The sequence below is a fragment of the Phacochoerus africanus genome, chromosome 3 (assembly GCF_016906955.1).
Source record: "Phacochoerus africanus isolate WHEZ1 chromosome 3, ROS_Pafr_v1, whole genome shotgun sequence".
In the NCBI taxonomy this organism is placed as follows: Eukaryota; Metazoa; Chordata; class Mammalia; order Artiodactyla; family Suidae; genus Phacochoerus; species Phacochoerus africanus.
Genome location: NC_062546.1, coordinates 16,814,710 through 16,834,493, shown reverse-complemented (window position 1 = coordinate 16,834,493; position 19,784 = coordinate 16,814,710). Strand labels below are relative to the sequence as shown.

Here is a 19,784-nt window from a genome sequence, read left to right as displayed (position 1 = left end):
AAAAAGAAAAGGGATAGAACCAGGATGTGAACTCATTTAAGTCCAACTCCCCAGCCTTTGCTCTTAAATGTGATCCAATACTGGCATACCTGTGACTTCTTCGTCTCAAGACCGGGAACTGGATCTGCCTCAGAAGAACATAAGGCCTTCCCAGGACCTGGGATGGGGGAAGAGATTTAGAACCAGGCAAATGTGGGTCAAAGCTGCATTCCACCATTTACCAACGTGACTTTAGCCTCATCCTACAGGCTTTCTGAGCCTCTACTGTCTGTCCAGATGGGCCTTTGATAGCTAAGAGGCATGGCACACAAACTGGACACCAAGCACAGCTAGGGCTTCAACTATATGACCCCATTTAGTGCTCACAACTGGTCTTCCTGGGTCCCCTTCTGCGTGGGACCCTGGCCTGGAGTGACATCCAGATAATGTGTGCGGGGAAGAGCTTTCAAAATGGCAACACTTGTGCATACATATTTGCTGGCAAGAGAGAGCATTGCTAAATCTATGGAGCTCCCACAAGATACTCTGCTAAGTGCTTCACCTGTAGCATCTCAGTTACTCCTGTAAGGTAGGCACGGCTTTTTGTCTTTTTAGGGCCGCAGCCAAGGCTTATGGAAGTTCCCAGGCTAGGGGTTGAATCAGAGCTGCAACTGCTGACCTACGCCACAGCCACAGCAAGGCAGGATCCGAGCTGTGTCTGTGACCTATATGACAGCTCACAGCAACGCCAGATCCTAAACCCACTGAGCAAGGCCAGGGATCCAACCTGCGTCCTCGTGGATGCTAGTCAGATTCGTTAACCACTGAGCCATGATGGGATCTCCAAGTAGGCACTGCTCTTATGTCCGCTTTTAGATGAGGACACGGAGGTGCAGAGATGTGAAATAGCTCCCTCTGGGTCATAAAACTAATGGAGGTGGAGCTGGTTTTCCCACCAGGGCAGGCTGCCTGCAGAGCCCCTGCTCTTGACTTCAAGTGTCCAGGGGCCTCTCCAGATGGTCCTTGTTCACGGGGCCCTGTGCACCACCTGCCTTCAGCTGGAACACAGGAGTGGGATGGTGGGAGAAGTAGAGAGACTTCAGGATAAGAAGCAGCTAATTATCATGGCAGCTGCAGCCTAGAGCCTCTGCATGATTGGTCCATAGTTTCTCCCAAGGGTAGTTTTTGTTATTCCTCATGATCCAGATAATCGAACCCACTGGGTGCCTCCCCTTTGAAACAAGAGCTTGGGCACAAGGCGAGGGCCCTTGAAGGCTGTTTTCTCCTTTGCTGTTGCCAAGGGCTCCTTTCTGAGTTCATCTTCATTTGGGGCCATTGAAAGGGAAGAATGAAGTTATAAAAAGACTTGCTTCCAAGGCATGTCATTAAGGCGCCTCTTTGTTCACTGGCTCCTCCTGCTGGGTTTTTAATAGCGGCCTTTACCACGTTTGGGGACTCGCACTGGAGCTCAGCTCCGAGAGAAGGCTCCAGGCCCCCACATGGCCCCATGATGCTCTGGGAGACCTTCTCATACACCTTAACAGGTGGGCTGGCTGAGATCCAAAGATGTGTGACAGGATTTTGGATAAAGAAGAGAGCAGAAAGTTTGGCTGTTTGGGGAGTGGGAACAGATATATCAGGCAGGGTTATTGCTCATACCCTGGGGGATTTCTCTCAAACTGGAAAGATGTTTGGATGGTGGGGAGTCAAAGACCAACAAGGAAATTCTGATTGCCCAAAGAAATTCTTCATTTTGTCATATAAATGGATAACATTTATCCCAACCATTTATTCTAGATATGTGTTCTGATTGGTTAGTGCAGGGCTGTCAGGGAGCGTTAATATCACTAAGACTCTAAGAGCTGGATGGGATTGCAGGAAGGGCTGGATCAAGGGGACATCCTAAGAGAGGTGTGTTGTTGACTCTGCACATCTCCAGGAATTCACTTTCTAAACCTCAGTTTGTTCTTTTGTAGAATAGAAATATTGGATTAGAATCTCAGTGGTTCTATACTATCAGGCATTTCTAGGGAAGTATTTCCATATGTCAGCACAGACTTGCTAAAGCAGAATCTAATCCTTTCTGGCACTGGCATTCTGCAATTTTGGATTTTATGATTATATAGCTTCATTTAGGTGTAGGTGAGAAAAGTAGCAGATTATATGTGGGCTTTCTTTTGGGTTCCTGAGCCCAATTCCGACATGTGTGAGAAAGTTCCCCCACACTTTCAACAAGCAGTTCTTGGACACCATCAGAATGTCCAAGAATTTAACTGAATCCTGATACTATCTACCCAGAGATAGCCTCAGATACCACAGGTTAAGGGTTCAGTCCTACAAGACTACCCTCTCCCCACTGCCCCCCACCCCCCAAATTGCCAGTTGCAAGCCCAGGTTGTTACCTGTGCTTCTGACTGACTGGATATAAATCAGAGGGTCCCATGACGCTTGGGTGTGATTAGTTTGCTAGAGCAGCTCCCAGAACTCAGTGAAAACATCTTACTTGCTAGAGCACTGGTTTACTATAAAAGGATATAACTTGGGAACAGCCAGATGGAGGAGGTGTATAAGGGAAGGTATGGGGGAAGGGCACGGAGCTTTGATACCATCTCCAGGTGCACCACGCCCCAGATCTCCACTTTTTTGCCAACCTACCTTTTTTTGGTTTTTATGGTGGCTTCAGTACAGAGATTTGACTGATTACATCATCAGGGTACCCATCTCTATCTCCAGTCCCTCTCCCTTCTATGGAGGTTGGGCGGTGGAACTGAAAGTTTCCATCGTTTATTAGGTGGTTGGATTCAGTGGCAATAAGCAGCACCCTCCCCCCATCTTAAATGCTCTCTGAAAGTCACCTTATTAACACAACAAAAGAGGCTCCTTTATAGCTCTCAACACTTAGGAAATTCCCAGGATTTGGGGAGCTGTGAGTCAGGAGCTGTAGACAAAGACCAAATATATATATAAGAAATATGTTTTGGTCATCTGAGTCACCAAATATCTTCCTTCTCTCCTTCCTTCCTCCCTCCCTTCTTTCCCTGTGGGTTTTTTTTTTTTTTTTTTATGGCTGTACCTGCAGCATATGGGAGTTCCCAGGCTAGGGGTCCAATTGGAGCTGCAGCTGCTGGCCTACACCACAGCCATAGCAGCACCAGATCTGAGCCACATCTGAGCCACATCTGCAACCCAGGCTGCTGCTTGCGGCAACACTGGATCAACCAATGAGCGAGGCCAGGGATGGAACCTGAATCCTCATAGACACTATGTCAGGTTCTTAATCCACTGAGCCACAATTCAAACTCCACATATTTTTCTTATATATCACAATATCACCATCTTATAGGGCCTTATATGGGCTTTGCTTTTTTCTGAGATGGGAGCCGATGGAGGGTTTTGAGCAAGGAGTGATTTGGTTTGACTCAGGCTACAAAAGGATCTTTCTGACTGCCACACTGAGGATGTTCTGGAAGAGGCAAAAGTGGAGGCAGGGCTGTTACAATGGTCGGAGTAAGGAATGATGGTGGCTTGGAACAGGGTGTCGGTGATAGAGGTGTGAAATGGCTTATAAAGCACTGACCAGCTTAAACTGGTTTTGCCTCCTTAAATAGGTTGTCGATTAATCAAACCTTGAGCTATTTTACAGAGCACTGCGCATGTGCAAGACGGAAATCCTTGTTTCTGCGATGATCCAGGAAGCGGAATCGTCAGTCTCTGGAAGAGAAATATTGCCACCGGACCCCTTAACGAAGTGAGAAGTCCTTCAATAAGGAAAATCTGGCTTCCAGCACCGCAGGTAGCTTGTATGTACTGATTTGAGACTAGCCAGTCAGCTTCCAAGTTTGAAATTTCCCTAACACCTTAAATTTCGCGCCAATCCTAGATTGACGAGACAGGGTTGAGTCTTGCCTCCTGTTTCCTTGCTGGTCGACCTTGCAATAACCCTTTCCTTCCTTCCTTCCTTCCTTGTCGACCTTGCAATAACTTTCTTTCTTTCTTTCTTTCTTTCTTTCTTTCTTTCTTTCTTTCTTTCTTTCTTTCTTTCTTTCTTTCTTTCTTTTCTTTCCTTCCTTCCTTCCTTCCTTCCTTCCTTCCTTCTTTCCTTTCCTTTCCTTTCCTTTCCTTTCCTTTCCTTTCCTTTCCTTTCTTTTCTATGGCTGCACCTGCGGCATATGGAAGTTCTCAGGTTAGGGGTCAAATCGGAGACACAGCCATAGCAATACAGGATCAGAGCCGCGTCTGCAACCTGCAGCACAGCTCATGGCAACCCGGATCCTTAACCCACTGAACAGGGCCAGAGAGCAAACCCGCATCCTCATGGGTGCTTGTCGGGTTCGTTACCACTGAGCCACAGCGGAAACTCCTAAAGCTCTTTATTTTCTCAAACGCCAAAGTACTGGCTTCTGTGCCAGGTGGGGAGCAAGCCTTGCTTGGTCACAGAGATGGTGATCAGGGGTAGAGTCTGAACCTATTTTGAAGCTTAATGTTCCCAGGGTTGAAGTCAAAGAGAGATGTCAGGGATGTCGAGGTTTTGGGTCTGAACAATGGGGAGGGTAGAATTATCTTTTCCTGAGAGGAGGTGACCATAGGAGGAACAGCTTTGGGGCACAGAGGGGCAGTTGGAATGGGGACCTTGGCTTTGAATGTGGTGCATTGAAGCACCGGTGAGAAACCGAGGTGGTGGAGAGTGGTTGGCAATCCACCTGTGGAATTCAGGGGTGAGTTCCGGGCTGGAGGTGTAAGTGTGAAACTTCTAGGTGTACAAGAAATTTTTAAGGCTTTTGAAAATAGTTGTCAAATTCCTTTTCGGAAAGTTTTCATAAATTAACATTCTCTTGAAAGGATGTGGAAAGTCCCAAGCGCTGGGTGTGACCTTAAAAAAATCCGTACCAATTTGATAAGTGAAAGATGACTTCTTACTGTTCTAATTTGCATAACGTGGATTTCTAGGGAGATTAACCTCTTGGTGGTTTTCAGCCATTTCTCTTTCATCTCTTGTGAATTGCGTGGTCCTGTCCTTTCGTCCATTTAAACAATGGGAAGGACATATCCTTATCATATTGATTTAGAAGCAAGGTGAAATATGTTTTTCGTCATGTGAGAAATAGTTTTTCTGAATTTTATTTTCGTGGTGCTTCCTGATATAGAGAAGATTGGCATTTTAATGTAGTCAAGTGTATCAATCTTTTCCTTTTTGGTCTCTCCTTTTGCTTTTTTTCTCCTTTTGCTTAGAAAGCCATTCGTCTCCTACTATAGAAAAATATTCACCTATATTTTATTCTAGTTTTTTTATAGTTTAATTAAAATAATAACTCTGATTCACAAAGTTTATTTGGATGTATGGTGCAAGGCCTGGATGTTTTTCCTGGCCCCAAATTGTTAAGAATTATTCCTGCATCAACTTCTTGATGGTTTTCAGCCATTTATTGAGCATTCCACAACATTTCTCATTAATTTAAATGCCACCTTAATCGATACTATATTCTTACATAGAGTAGGGCCTGTTTCCAGGCTTTTAATTTTTTCATGGCTATGTCTATCTTCTACACTGTTTTAATTATTACAATTTTATAACCCATTTAATATCTGGTAGATAAAATCCATTATTTATTTATGTATTTGAAAATTGTCTTCATTGCTCAACCTCTTGTTTTTTCTGTTCACACTTTAGACTAACATTAAGAAAATTTTTTTATTAAAGTGTAGTTAATTTACAACGTGTCAATTTCCACTGTACAACAAAGTGATTTAGTTACACATACATACACCCTTTTTTGGGGGGGCCACGCCCACAGCATGCAGACGTTCAGGGCCAGGGATGGAAAGTTTGCCACAGCTGTAACCAGAGCCACAGCAGTGACAACACCGGATCCTTAACCCCCTGAACCATCAGGGAGCTCCAACACTCTTTTCAAAAAAATATTCTTTTCCATTATAGTTTTTTTTTTTTTTAAGTCTTTTTGCCTTTTCTGGAGCTGCTTCCCAAGGTATATGGAGGTTCCCAGGCTAGGGGTTGAATCAGAGCTGTAGCTGCCGGCCTATGCCAGAGCCACAGCCATGAGGGATTCGAGCTGCGTCTGAGACCTACACCACAGCTCATGGCAACGCTGAATCCTTAACCCACAGAGCAAGGCCAGGGATCGAACCCGCAACCTCATGGTTCCTAGTCGGATTCGTTAACCACTGCGCCATGACAGGAACTCCTCCATTATGGTTTATCATAGGACATTGAATCTAGTTCTCAGTGCTGTACTGTAGGAACTTGTTTATCCCCTCTGTGTGTAATAGCTTCCATCTGCTAATCCCAGCCCCTCCCCCTGGGCAGCCACAAGTCTGTTCTCCTGTAGCGGAACCTTTTTAAGTTCCAGAAAGTTACCAGCCAAGTTTCAATTGCAGTTCCATTAAGCTTACATATTCTTTTGAGCAGAATCAATAGGTTTGGATTACTGTTTTCCCACCCTTGAACCTGGACTGCTCCCTAACCATGAAGATTTTCTTTCATGTCCTCCATGCAGTTTCCTTGTTTCTTCCAATCCTAATGCATGTATCATAATGATTTTACTCCTAGGTAAGGAAAAAAACCCTGAACTCACCCCTATCTCCCTTCCCTCCCTCCCCCCATCTAATCTATCTTCTATCACAGTAGTTCTCAGCCAAGAGTGATTTTTGTTCCCCGGGGGGCACATCTGGCAATGTCTGGAGATATTTTTAGTTGTCACAGCAGGGGACCAACCTCTAGTGGGTAGAGGCCAGGGATGTTGCTGAACATCCCACAGTGTCCAGGACACTCCTCGCAAGAGGGAATTACCAGGTCCCCAGTGTCGGTTGTGCTGAGGTGGAGAAGCCCTGATCCATCCATGTTGTGATGAAGTCTTTTCCCCATGGCCTTGTCCTACTGGTACAGCAGTATTTTGATTGGTACCACAGGCAAATCTCTGTAAAGTATCAGGAGGGGAGCCCTGTCCTCTGGCTGCTTGCTCTGTGCGTGGAGATGAGCAGCCCCTCAAGATAGGCTGCATGGCAGCTGAGAGCGCTGGGGTGTGCCGTCCTCAACTGCGTCTCAGCTGCCACAGGGCTGTGCCAGAGACTGGATGTCCTAAAGGAGGCCAGTCTTCCGAGGGGGACCAAGGAAGGCCCGAAAGGGAGCCCATGATTCCTTTTATATAAACTTCAAGGAATTCCTCAGTGGCTCAGTAGGTTAAAAATCTGGCATTGTCATTGCTGTGGCTCAGGATGCTGCTCTGGTCTGCTTCAGTCCCTGGCCTTGGGCACGGCAAGAAAAAAAAAAAAACCTTCAAGAACCGAAAAAACTCACCTCTGATAACAAATCAGAAAGTGGTTGCTGGGGTGAGGGTGGAGGATTAACTCGTTATGGGCACAGGGAATCTTCTGGAGCTTATTTCCGGCACACTGGGTCCGGTTGTCAGATGAAGCGAGTTTGCCCCCCTCTTTCTCTTTTTATTCCTTGAAAAAGGTCCAACCATAGTTGAAGCCGCCTTGCCCTCTCTCCTCCATCTCATTCCCCCTCCTCGCTCCCACGAGGTAATCACTGAAGCTGGTAGGTATTTTTCACATGCATATTTTGCATTTTCCAAGCAGTACAGTTTAGTCTTTTCAAACATTTAAGTTCCACACTGTGTATATCATCCTGCATTTTCTTTTTCACTAAATATTTTTATATCTCCCTAATTCATTTTAACTGCTACATGGTATTCTATTGGGTGTGGACACTGCTGTTAATCCAGTCTCCTATTATTAGACATTTAGGTGGTTTCCAATTGTTCTTCATAATAGTGCTTCAGTGAACATCCTTACCTGTGTCTGTATATTTATTTTGTAGTCAGTCCAAACATTGTTTTTCAGTTGGCCCTCTTGAGTTCTCTAGAAAGACAATATTATCATGGACTAAAAATGATACTTTTGTCTTCCTCCCTTATACTTATGATTCATATCTATTTCTGGTCCTTTTATATTGCTTAGAAATTTCAGAACAATAGTAAATAGCAGTGGGAACAGTAGCCAGACTCGTTTTGTTCTTGACATTAGTGAGGTGGCCTCTTGAGCTTCCCTGTTAATGATGACTTGGCTTTCGGTTTGAGATAGATGCTTTTTATCCTGTTGAGGTATTAGCTTTTTTCTTTTTTTTTTCTTTTTTTTTTTTTTTTAGGGCTGCACACATGGCACATGGAAGTTCCCAGGCTAGGGTTTGAATCCGAGCTGCAGCTGCCAGCCTACACCACAGCCATAGTAACGCAGGATCTGAGCCCCATCTGCAACCTGCAGCACAGCTTATGGCAACACCAGATCCCTTAACCCACTGAGCAAGGCCAGGGCTTGAACCAGCATCCTCATGGATATCAGTCGTGTTTTGTTACTGCTGAGCCACAACGGGAACTCCGTATTATCTTTTTTTATCTGAGTTTATTAAGGATTAATATGAATAAATGAATTTTATAAACTAATTTCAAAATGATAATTTACCTTTTCTTGTTTGAATTATTGTAGTAATAGACTCTTAATGTTGAAACAACCTTTCAATTTTTATATGTGTTTTTCTTCTAATCTATTGCAAGATTATCTATAGTTTGTGTAGTCTTTTTGCATAGACAGCATATTAAGTGTGATTATCCTACTGTTTTTCTTGGCTATCTTTTAAGTCCTGGTTATGAGATTTTTTTTCTTCCCCTAGAGTGTATTATCGAGGTATAATTTACATACAGTAAAATGCAGAAATCTAAAGGCTACAACGTAATGAATTTTGACAAATATACACACTTCAGTAGCCGTCACCCAGATCAAGTTATGGAACATTCTCATGGTCCCAGAAAGTTCCCCTGTGGCTCTTTCTAGGCAGTCCTCTATCCCCACCCCCAGCAAACACGTCTATAATTTTTATCACCAGACATTAGTTTTGTTCATCCTTGAACTTCATATAAATGAGATATAGTTTATACTCTGTGTCTGGCTTCTTTCACTCAACATAATGTTTTTGAGATTCAGCCAAAAGCTCATGTCAATAGTTTTGCTAGCTTTGTAGAAGGAACTAATAAGAGGTACATGTTTTTTCATATCCTGAAGGGATTTATGTTACATGGAAGTTATTGTTCTGTGGAAGATTGAAATAATGCACCCATGAAATCGTCAGAGGTTGGAAGCCATTTTTGGAAGCAATACTCTGACAACTTTCTTTATATTTTATCTTTTGTTGTTGGTCTATTCAGGTAGTCTGATTTTTCTGGAGGAAATTTTGGTATATTATGTTTTCCCAGAAAAGAATCCATTTCACTGAGGTTTTGAGAGTATTAGCATATAATTATGCATAGAGTCCACTTACAGTTTTAAAATCACTAGTTTCCTTTTTTGCATTTGTAACATTTATTTACACTTCCCCTTTCGGTGGAAACAAAGCTATTTCATGAACTAACTCTAAAAATTTACTATTTCTACTGCGTTTTTGACTGTTAAGGTTACTAATCACTAAGGTTTGCTTTAACTACATTTTCCAAATTTCTTCCCAGTTATTTTAATCTTTTATAAAAAAACAAATTACTTGAGTGAATGTTTATTTTACCTCCTTTCATGCTTTTCTGACTAATCATAAGGGCATTCAAGGTTATGGATTTGCCTATGAATCAGCTTTGCCTCATCCCATAAGATTTTCTGTGTAATTTTCTTTTTTCTTTTTTTTTTTTTGTCTTTTTGCCATTTCTAGGGCCGCTCCCACGGCATATGGAGGTTCCAGGCTAGGGGTCGAAATGGAGCTGTAGCCACCGGCGTACGCCAGAGCCACAGCAACGCGGGATCCGAGCTGCGTCTGTGACCTATACCACAGCTCATGGCAACGCCGGAACCTTAACCCACTGAGCAAGGCCAGGGGTCGAACCTGCAACCTCATGGTTCCTAGTCAGATTCATTAACCACTGCGCCACGACGGGAACTCCAAATTTTCTTTTTCATTGTTTTTAAATAGTCTATTTGAAGTTTAATTTTTTCCTCTTTAACTCATATATTATCCAGAAAGGTGCTTAAAAATTTCTAAGTGATTAGGTTTTTTTGGTTCGTGTACTAGAGAAGAAGTGTTTATTATTTTAAATTCCTCACTTCCTTCTAAGGGGGAGGATGGCGCCTGTCTCCTTAGGGTTCTTTGCCTGCTATAGTGATAAGAAAAATGAACGATCTTATCCAAAGATAAGAAAATTAGAGAAACAGACTAAGAGGTCCAACATCCAAATAATAGGAGTTCAAGAGTGAGAAAAGGCAGAAAATGGAAAGGCACCATCAAATAAATAATTCAAGAAAAATTGCTAGAATTGAACAATGTGGAATTACAGATTGATAGGATTCCTCAAATGATCGGTAAAGTAGGCCTACAACTTTGAAAAGGTAATTTTTTTTTTCAAGGCTGGAGCAGCTGAAGTTTCTCGTTCATGTAGAAGATAATTGATTTCATGTCAATGGTTTCATGTCAAGAAATAGATATTATTATGAAAGAATTTTGTAGACAAGAATGAGGCTCAGAGAGGTTAAATGAACTGTCCAAGTTCATAGGGTTTGCAGGTGGCAGAACTGGGATTTAAGTAGAGGTCTCTGGTTCTCTTGGCCTGTTCCTTGGTTGTCCCTCAAGGTCACAAGGTGGTTGAAGAAGGTTACAAGATGGCCGAAGGAGGGGAAGGCATACAAAACAAAGGACAAGCAAAGGATCTATGGCCACAGTCTGTCCTGCCTTTAGTGACATATCATTTAAGTCCAACCAGCAATTTTTTCTTACATATCATCTGCTAGATAATGCTATGTGGCCATCCCTCTTGGCAAAAGGAAACTGGGAAATGTAAGATTTTAACTGGATACATTGCTCCCCAATTCTGGTAGGAAGAGAGAAGGATATTTGAGTAGGCAACCTGGAGTCCCTGGAAGCCCAGAGCGGAAGGAACTGTGCCCTTTCCTTTGGCTACCTAGAAGCTCTTTATGTGGATGAATGACATTTTGTTTCATTTTTTTCTTCTTTGTTTTGGATCATATTAAGTATTTTCATGGAGTAGAATCAGATTTTCAATATAGTGCATATATTTAATATTTATCTTTTTTTCATTTTTAAATAAATTTAATTTTATTGGAGTACAGTTGATTTTCAGTGTTGTATTCATTTCAGGTGTACAGCAAAGTCAGTCAGTCATATGTATTGAGTGGATTTCCCTGAGCTATACAGTAGGTTCTCATTAATCACCTATTTTATACAGTAGCGTGTGTATGTTATTCCCACTCTCCCAGTTCCTCCCTTGCCCAATGGTTTCATGTATGGACTGCATGTATTTAATATTTAAATACCACAAATTGGTTGGCATTTCCTCTCCTTATGGCCAGATTATTATGATGGTCCCAAATCCGTTAAGATTTTTTAAAAAATAATTTTTTTTTCCCATTGTAGTTGGTTTACAGTGTGTTCTGTCAATTTTTTTTTTCTTTTTGTCTTTTTAGGGCTGCACCCATGGTATATGGAGGTTCCCAGGCTAGGAGTTGAATCGGTGCTGCAGATGCCAGCTTATGCCACAGCTGCAGCAACACCAGATCCCATCCGCCAGATCTGATCTGCGTCTGTGACCTACATCACGACTCATGGCAACACCAGATCCTTAGTGAGGTCAGGGATCAAACCGGCATCCTCATGGATTCTAGTTGGGTTCGTTAATCACTAGCCACTATAGGAACTACTGTCAATTTTCTACTGTACAGCAAAGTGACCCAGTCACACATACATATATGCGTTCTTTTTCTCACATTATCCTCCATCATGCTCCATCCCAAGTGACTAGATATAGATATAGTTCCAGTGGTATACAGCAGGTCTCATTGCTTATCTATTCAAAAGGCAATAGTCTGCATCTATTAACACCAGATTTCCAGTCTACCCCACTCCCTCCCTGTCCCCTTTGGCAACTGCAAATCTCTTCTCCAAGTCCATGAGTTTCTTTTCTGTGGAAAGGTTTATTTATGCTGTATATTAGATTCTAGATATAAGGGATATCGTATGGTATTTGTCTTCCTCTTTCTGACTTACTTCACTTAGTATGAGAGTCTCTAGTTCCAACCATGTTGCTGCCAATGGCATTATTTTGTTATTTTTTATGGCTGAGTAGTATTCCGTTGTGTATATGTACCACATCTTCTTAATTCATTCATCTGTTGACAGAACTTTAGGTTGTTTCAATATCTTGGCTGTTGTGAATAGCGCTGCAATGAACATATGGATTCATGTGTCTTTTCCAAGGAAAGTTGGGTCCAGGTGTATGCCCAAGAGTGGGATTCCTGGGTCACATGGTAGTTCTATATTTAGTTTTCTGAGGTACCTCCATACTGTTTTCCATAGTGGTTGTACCAATTTGCATTCCCACCAACAGTGTAGGAGGGTTCCCCTTTCCCCACACCCTGTCCAGCATTTGTTATTTGTGGACTTGTTAATGATGGCCATTCTGACTGGTGTGAGGTGGTACCTAGTAGCAGTTGTGCATTTCTCTAATAATCAGTGATGTTGAGCATTTTTTCATGTGCTTGTTGGTCATGCTGTTAAGATTTAATCTGAGTTGTTCTGCTAATGAAGTGATAGCATTTAGTGTTTTAAATATCCCAAAAGTGGTTACCCGAAGTTTCCTAGCTTCTCCTTCTGTGCTCTCTTCCTCAAGACTATTTCCTCTCTCCTCTTTTCCCATTTCCCATTCTCCTCCTCCACCCATTCAACTGCTGTCATCTCTTCCTGAAGCTTCAGCTCATGGAATGCCAGAGAGATCTTTAAGGTCAACCGTCTCATGCTTCGGATGGGGAAGGGGAGGCTCAGGGAGAGGGGGAGACCTCTGTCAAGGGCTCAGATCCCCTGGCTCGGCCCAACCAGCCTTCTTAAAGGAAGATCAGTGCTCTTTATCCCCACCCCCACCCCTGGCGGGGAATACAGAGTGAAGGCTCTGAGGTGGCAAAGAGATGAGAAACCACAATGGAGGTTGCGTGTGGCTTAGAGCACACAGGGTGAGGAGGCAAGTGGCTAGAAGCATCAGCAAGGACTGCAGGGAGCACAGCTGTGGAGGATACGGTAAGGATATGAGGTTTATAAGCTAGTTGAAAATACCATCAAGGGATTTAGCTTAAAAATCTCAAAGGATCCTTATGGCTGCTTTGTGGAGACAGGTTGGAGAGAGCAAGGAACTCAAAAGAGCAGAACAGTGAGCAGTTACGACAGTTGTCCAGGTGAGAGATGATGGAGGCAGTTGGGTTAGAGGTGGAGGTTGTTGGGTTGGAGAGAGAAGCAGGTGAGTGTAGAAGACACTCTTGTCAGAGTTTGGTGACTCTCAGGGTGTGAGAGAGGGAGGAGGCAAAGATGAACCTTAGGGGTCTGCCTTGTGCAAATAGGTGAATGAAACGGAAGATCCCCCACTGAGCTAGGGTGCACTGGAAAAGGGGCCGATTTTAGTGGAAGTTATAAATTCACTTTTGCACTGAAGTTTCTGTGACACATTCTTATGAAGATGTCAACAAGGTACCCGGGTATATATCATAAGTCATATTTTTCTATCATATCTCTAATTGGCTGTTCTTACTATATAGGAAAACTAATGTTTTGTACAAATGTATTTTGTATTAGACCATTTTACTGCCCTTTCTTACTAGTTGGCGTCTTAGTTTACTGACCTCCCATTAGTTTGAATAGCTTTTCTGTTGTCTGATATGTAATTATATTGTCTGAAAATAATGATAAATGTACTTCTTCCTTGCCAACAGTTTTGCCTCTTTTTTTTCTTGTCCTATCACAGTGGCCACAGCAGAGGTTCTTGTATAGTTACTTTTAATCAACAAAATGATACTGATATATGGACAGCTAAGAAGAAGCTGATTTTGAGGCAAAGGAAGCTAGAGACAGAACAGACAGCTAAGAAATTAGGGCAGTAGTTTAGGTGTCATATGATAATGTCTTTGCATGGAGTCGTAATTGAAGATATTGAAGGGGATAGAAATACCCAACCCTCTTTCCCCACACTCACAGACAAAGAATTATCTGGCCATAAAAAATGATCACAGGAGTTTCCGTCATGGTGCAGCGGAAACAAGTCTGACTAGGAACCGTAAGGTTACAGGTTCGATCCCTGGCCTCACTCATTGGGTTAAGAATCTGGTGTTGCCATGAGCTGTGGTGTAGTTTGCAGGCACGGCTCAGATCTGGCGTTGCTATGGCCAGCAGCTGTAGCTCCAATTCAACCCCTAGCCTGGGAACCTCCATATGCCGCGGGTGTGGCCCTAAAAAAAACAAAACAACAACGAAAACAATCACAAAGCTTCAGGTCTAAAGCATGGGTGTTGCAGTGGCAGGAAACCAAGAATATCTAAACAGTGAGTGTAAAAGTTGGGTACAGTATGTTCATCTGAAAAAAAAAACCACCCATCCAAATTCTCAGTTTACAAACAGTTCTAAAACAGTAAGAGCAAAAGAAGCAAAAGATACATATTTTTCTGATCTGTCTGCATGGATTATGCTTAATCCATCTTCTGCCAAAGTATCTTGTAACAACTACAGTTTATGTAATGCAAGCATGCATATAACATATCATTTGGTTCCCCAGTACTTTTGTGATGTGGGGAGTAATTCACATTTATCCAGCACCTGACACTCTCTAACATGCTTAGATTACCTCATTTGATGCTTATATTCCCAGGGCTCACTCCCTTGCAATTCAAGCTCCAATAAAAATCAATCTACTTTCAGTTCTTTGAACACAAGGTCCTGTGTTCCCTCTCCTAAGCCTTGTGGTTCACCTTGTGCATGCCTGTTTCTCCTTCAAAACCCAGTTCGGACCCAAAGACCTTGGTTCCATTGCAGGAAGGGAGAGGTGAACGTAGACACCAAAGGCCCTGAAAAGACACTAGCCAGAGGGCGTAGCACAACCTCGAGTAAGCCACAGACCTGTTATTCCCTGCTGGTCTGGGCTTTACTGAGCTCCCTTGCTTCAGGGAAGAAAAGAGAAGTCCTCTTGTAGCCAAGTGCATTTCCTTCTCACATTTTCAGGGCAAACGTGGGGGAGGATACACATTAAATTAGTCATTGGCCCACCTCTACCATTCAGCCCTCCATTTGGGGCAGAGGTCACCTCATTTATGGTGCAAGGGACTCATGGGGGTGATGATGGGGTTGGGTGCTCTCCCACTGGGGAATGCCCTAGGACTGCAGAGTCAGGACAGTCTGAGGCCCTCTTGCTGGACTAGAGTTTTGAGAAAGATGGAATGTGCTTGGCTGGATCTGAAACTTTCTACAGCTCAGTCTAGTTGAGAAGGAGGGGGCCTTGGGTGGCCTTTAAGCTTTGGAGACCCCAAACTTGAGATCTATCAATAGGACCTGTTTCTAGAACCTCTTCTCTACATGCCCTGAGTGGTGCCCTCTGTCAGGCCAGCAGATTGTTGGGATATGGATCAAGTCTACTCCCTTTTGCTCGCCCATAGGGCCTATTGTGGTGCCTGGAACACAGGGGAACAGAGGGGATGTTGGTAAAATTGAAACCATAGTCAGGGCGTTCTCGTTATGGCTCAGTGGAAATAAATCTGACTAGCATCCATGAGGATACAGGTTCGATCTCTGGCCTCACTCAGTGGGTTAAAGATCTAGCGTTGCCATGAGCTGTGGTGTAGCTTGAATATGCGACTTGGATCTGGCGATGCCGTGGCTGTGGTGTAGGCCAGAGGCTACAGTTCCGATTTGACCCCTAGCCTGGGACCCTCCATATGCTGGGTGGCCCTAAAAAGACAAAAAAAAGAAAAAGAGAAACCACAGTCGGGGACCCCCTTCTCTTCATTGTTTTCTGCCCTAGCTTCCAAGCCATTGCTCCACAGCCTGTCACGTGACTGCTTACAAAAGCAGATAAAGAATCCCAGGTGACTTTGGGGGTTGAAGAGGTTTCAAAGCTCTTGCTTTAAAAGCTCAAGCAAAACTTCTACCCTATGGTGACAGGATAAAGCATTCCGTCAGCAAGCCTGGGCTTGCTTCGGACTGGGGGGGGGGGGGAAGGGAGGGCAATGTTGTCACTTTAATTGCATTGGCATAAATATTTGATATTCAATAAATTAGATCTGGAGCAAGGAAAACACTCTTGCAAATGGATTTTTTACCTGGAGCCCAGCCCCATTAGCAGAGGAGTGGAGGGCAGCCTGCCCCAGGGCCGGTAATTAACTCAAGTGGAGCAGAACTAAGCATTTTTGACAGCCTTCCTGGTCTGGAATTAACTGTCATCTCAGAGGGAGAAAGAAACTGCACTGTCACATTGTAGTTTGCAAGAGGCTCCCAGTGTTTGCCAGCCAGCTGAGTTTGGTTGTCTCTCCCTCGTGCCCTGAAATGCTTTTTCATCATTAAAGACAAGCTTAAAAGCAACTAATGATGTATTTTATATCCACGTACCTGAATCAGAGGTTTCGCCAAAAGAGACGACATTAGTATGGTAATTCAATATTTCCCCCCCTTGGCAGTTGTAATGAAACAAGATACAGTGGATGCTGTTATAAGTCACAACACTGTGATACTTGAAGATAGTACAAACCAGATTTTTTTCCTCCTCTCGGTATCAGGGCTTGCCTATAATGAGCTATATAGCTTAGCCACTGTCTTCCCGTGTTATCTCCCCCGGCCCCCACCCGGTGTTTATAAAAAGTAGCAATTGATTCTCAGAAAAGGTAAAACTGTTGGCGCCTGAAGCTCCTTCTAGAAGCTACTGCTTGTCTTCTTGTTCTGGGGAAACTGATACAGTAGAAACTTTTGGGCTGGGACTCACCTTGTCAAGTGTTGTGTACAAGCACTTTTTTTTTTTTTTTTTAATAAGGCTGGAGATCTCAGCCTGTGCACTGACTTACTGTGCAGGTGTGTGTATGCAGTGCACTGTGATGGGCAGCTGGCTTGAGAGAGGAAAGGCTGAATGTGTGTGTGTGTGCACGAGCGCACGTATGCATGAGTGCGTGTGGATTTGTTTGTGTTGGAAGGGGTGAGTTGTACGACGACCTGCTCAGATTTTCTGCCTACTTCAAAGCAGTGTAACCACAACTCAGCTTTTTCATCACGGAACCCCAGCACTGTTGCCCTCCTGTCCTCCCTTCAATGGGAGCCTGGATCTCTTGATTACCCCCCTTTCTGCCATCCCATTCACTCCTTGGCCACATCTGGCCTCATTCCCTGCATAGTGTTGGATTTGAAGATGAGATTATTTCCCTTCCCTGCTTGAAAATCTCTCAAGACTTTCTTCTTAACTTTGGCTTCTCATTAGAATCTGAGGGGCCCAGACAGATTAGACCAGAATCTACAAAGTTGGAGCCCAGGTCTTTTGGATGCTGTCTTGGGTTGGCAGCCCATGACTTAGAGGGTCAAGCCGTATGATCTTAGCCTAAGATTTTATAGTTTATAGTTTCTAACAGGTTTTTTTGTTGTTGTTGTTGAAATCTTTAGGTTGTTCTATATATATATGATTATACCATCTGCAAACAGGAAGTTTTAATTCTTCCTTTCCAATTTGGATACCCTTTATTTCTTTTTCTTGCCTAATTGCTCTGGCTAGGACTTCCAGTACAGGCATACCTTGGAGATATTACAGGTTTTGTTCTAGACCACATGATAAAGTAAATACTACAGTAAAAATCACACAAACTTTGTGGTTCCCAGTGCACATAAAAGTTATATTTACACTATGCTGTAATCTATTAAATATGCATTATATCTAAAAAGACAAGGTATACACCTTAATTAGAAAATATTTTATTGCTAAAAAAATGCTAACACCATCATCTGAACCTTCAGTGAGTTGTCATCTTTTTGCAATAGTAGCAACAGAGATCTTTGATCACAGATCACCATAACAAATATAATAATAGTTAAAAAGTTTAAAATATTGTGAGAATTGCCAAACTGTCATGCAGGGGTGTGAAGTGAGCAAATGCTCTTGGAAACATGGTGCTGATAGACTTGCCTAATGCAAGGTTGCCACAAATCTTTAGTTTGTAGAAAATGCAGTATATGGGAGTTCCCATCATTGCTCAGGAGAACCAAATCTGCCTAGCATCCATGAGGACACAGATTTGATCCCTGGCCTCGCTCAGTGGGTTAAGGATCTGGCATTGCTGTGAGCTGTGGTTTAGGCTGCAGACTCGGCTTGGATCTGGCATTGCTGTGGCTGTGGTGTAGGCTGGCAACTATAGCTCCAATTCGACCCCTACCTGGGAACCTCCCAAAAAGACAAAAAAAACCCCAAAAAACTTGCAATGTATGAAAGGCGCAATAAAGTGAAGCACAATTAAGCAGTTTATGCTTGTATTATGTTAAATAGAAGGGGTGAGAATAGGTATTCTTGCCTTTCCCCTGATCTTAAGGGGAAAAGCTTTCAGCTTTTCATCATTGACTGATTTTAGCTAAGGGCTTGTCATATATGGCCTTTATTATGTTAAGGTACATTCTTTTCTATACTTAATTTGTTGAGAGTTTTTAATCATACAAGGATGTTGAATTTTGTGAGGTAGTTTTTCTGCATCAGATGATTTTTATCCTTCATTCTGTTAATGCAGTGAATCACATTTATTCATTCACGTATGTTAAACCATTCTTGCATCCCACTGATAAATCCCACTTGATCATGGTGTATGATCTTTTAAATAAGCTGTTAAATTCAATGTTCTGATACTCTGTTGAGGACTTTTTGCATCTGTATTCCTCAGGATTATTGGCCTGAAATTTTCTTTTCATATAGAATACTTATCTGGCTTTGGTATCAGGGTAATAGTGGCCTCATAAAATTAGTTTGAAAGTGTGCTCTCCTCTTCAGTTTTTCAGAAGAGTTTGAGGATTGGCATTAATTCTTTAAATGTTTAGTAGAATTCACTAGTGAAGCCATCCTGGGCTTTCCTTTGTTGGGAGGTTTTAAATTACTGTTCAATCTCCTTACTCATTATTTGTCTGTTCAGATTTTCCATTTCTTCATGATTCATTCTTGGTAGGTTGTATGTTTCTCGGGATTTATCCATTTCTTCTAGGTTATCCAGTTTGTCGGCATATAATTGTTCATAGTAATCTTTCTTTTTTTTCTTGATCTAGCTAAAGTTTATTTTATCTTTTTTTTTTGCCTTTTTTGTCTTTTTGCCTTTTCTAGGGCTGCTTCCCATGGCATATGGAGGTTCCCAGGATAGGGGTCTAATCGGAGCTGTAGACTCCAGCCTTTGCCAGAGCCACTGCAACACGGGATCCGAGCTGCATCTGCATCCTACACCACAGCTCACAGCAACACTGGATCCTTAATCCACCTAACAAGGCCAGGGATCAAACCCATAACCTCATGGTTCCTAGTTGGATTCATTAACCACTGTGCCATGATGGGAACTCCTGTTTATCTTTTAAAGAAAACCTTCAGTTTTGTTGATTGTTTCTATTGATTTTCTAGTATGTATGTAATTTATTTCTTCTATAATCTTTTTTTTTTTTTTTTTTAGTTTTGGCTTTTCCTCCAGCATGCAGATGTCCCAGGGCAGGGATCAAATCTGCAGCACAGCACCACAGCAGAGACCTGGGCCACAGCAATGACAATGTTGGATCCTTAACCTCTAGACCACCAGGAAACTCCAAGAAATCCTTTTATAATCTTATGGGGGTTCCCTGGTATGTGATGAGTGGGTTTTCACTTGTTGCATTAAAAATTCTCTCTTTCTTTGACTAAAGACAGTTTGATTATAGGCTGTCACATTAACAGTCTCTTCATATTCAGCCTATTTTGGGTTTTTGGAATACCATGGATATGGATGTTCATTTCCCTCCA

The 19,784-nt window shown here is 42.7% G+C and overlaps 1 long non-coding RNA gene across 1 annotated transcript; it reads left to right on the top strand.

The window, feature by feature from the left end:
• The first annotated feature begins 3,360 nt into the window (after positions 1-3,360).
• LOC125122060 (uncharacterized) lies at positions 3,361-19,546 on the top strand. Its single transcript, XR_007133691.1, has 3 exons — positions 3,361-3,529; positions 3,623-3,772; positions 19,462-19,546. It is a non-coding gene; the product is annotated as an uncharacterized LOC125122060 (long non-coding RNA).
• The last annotated feature ends 238 nt before the right edge of the window (positions 19,547-19,784 follow it).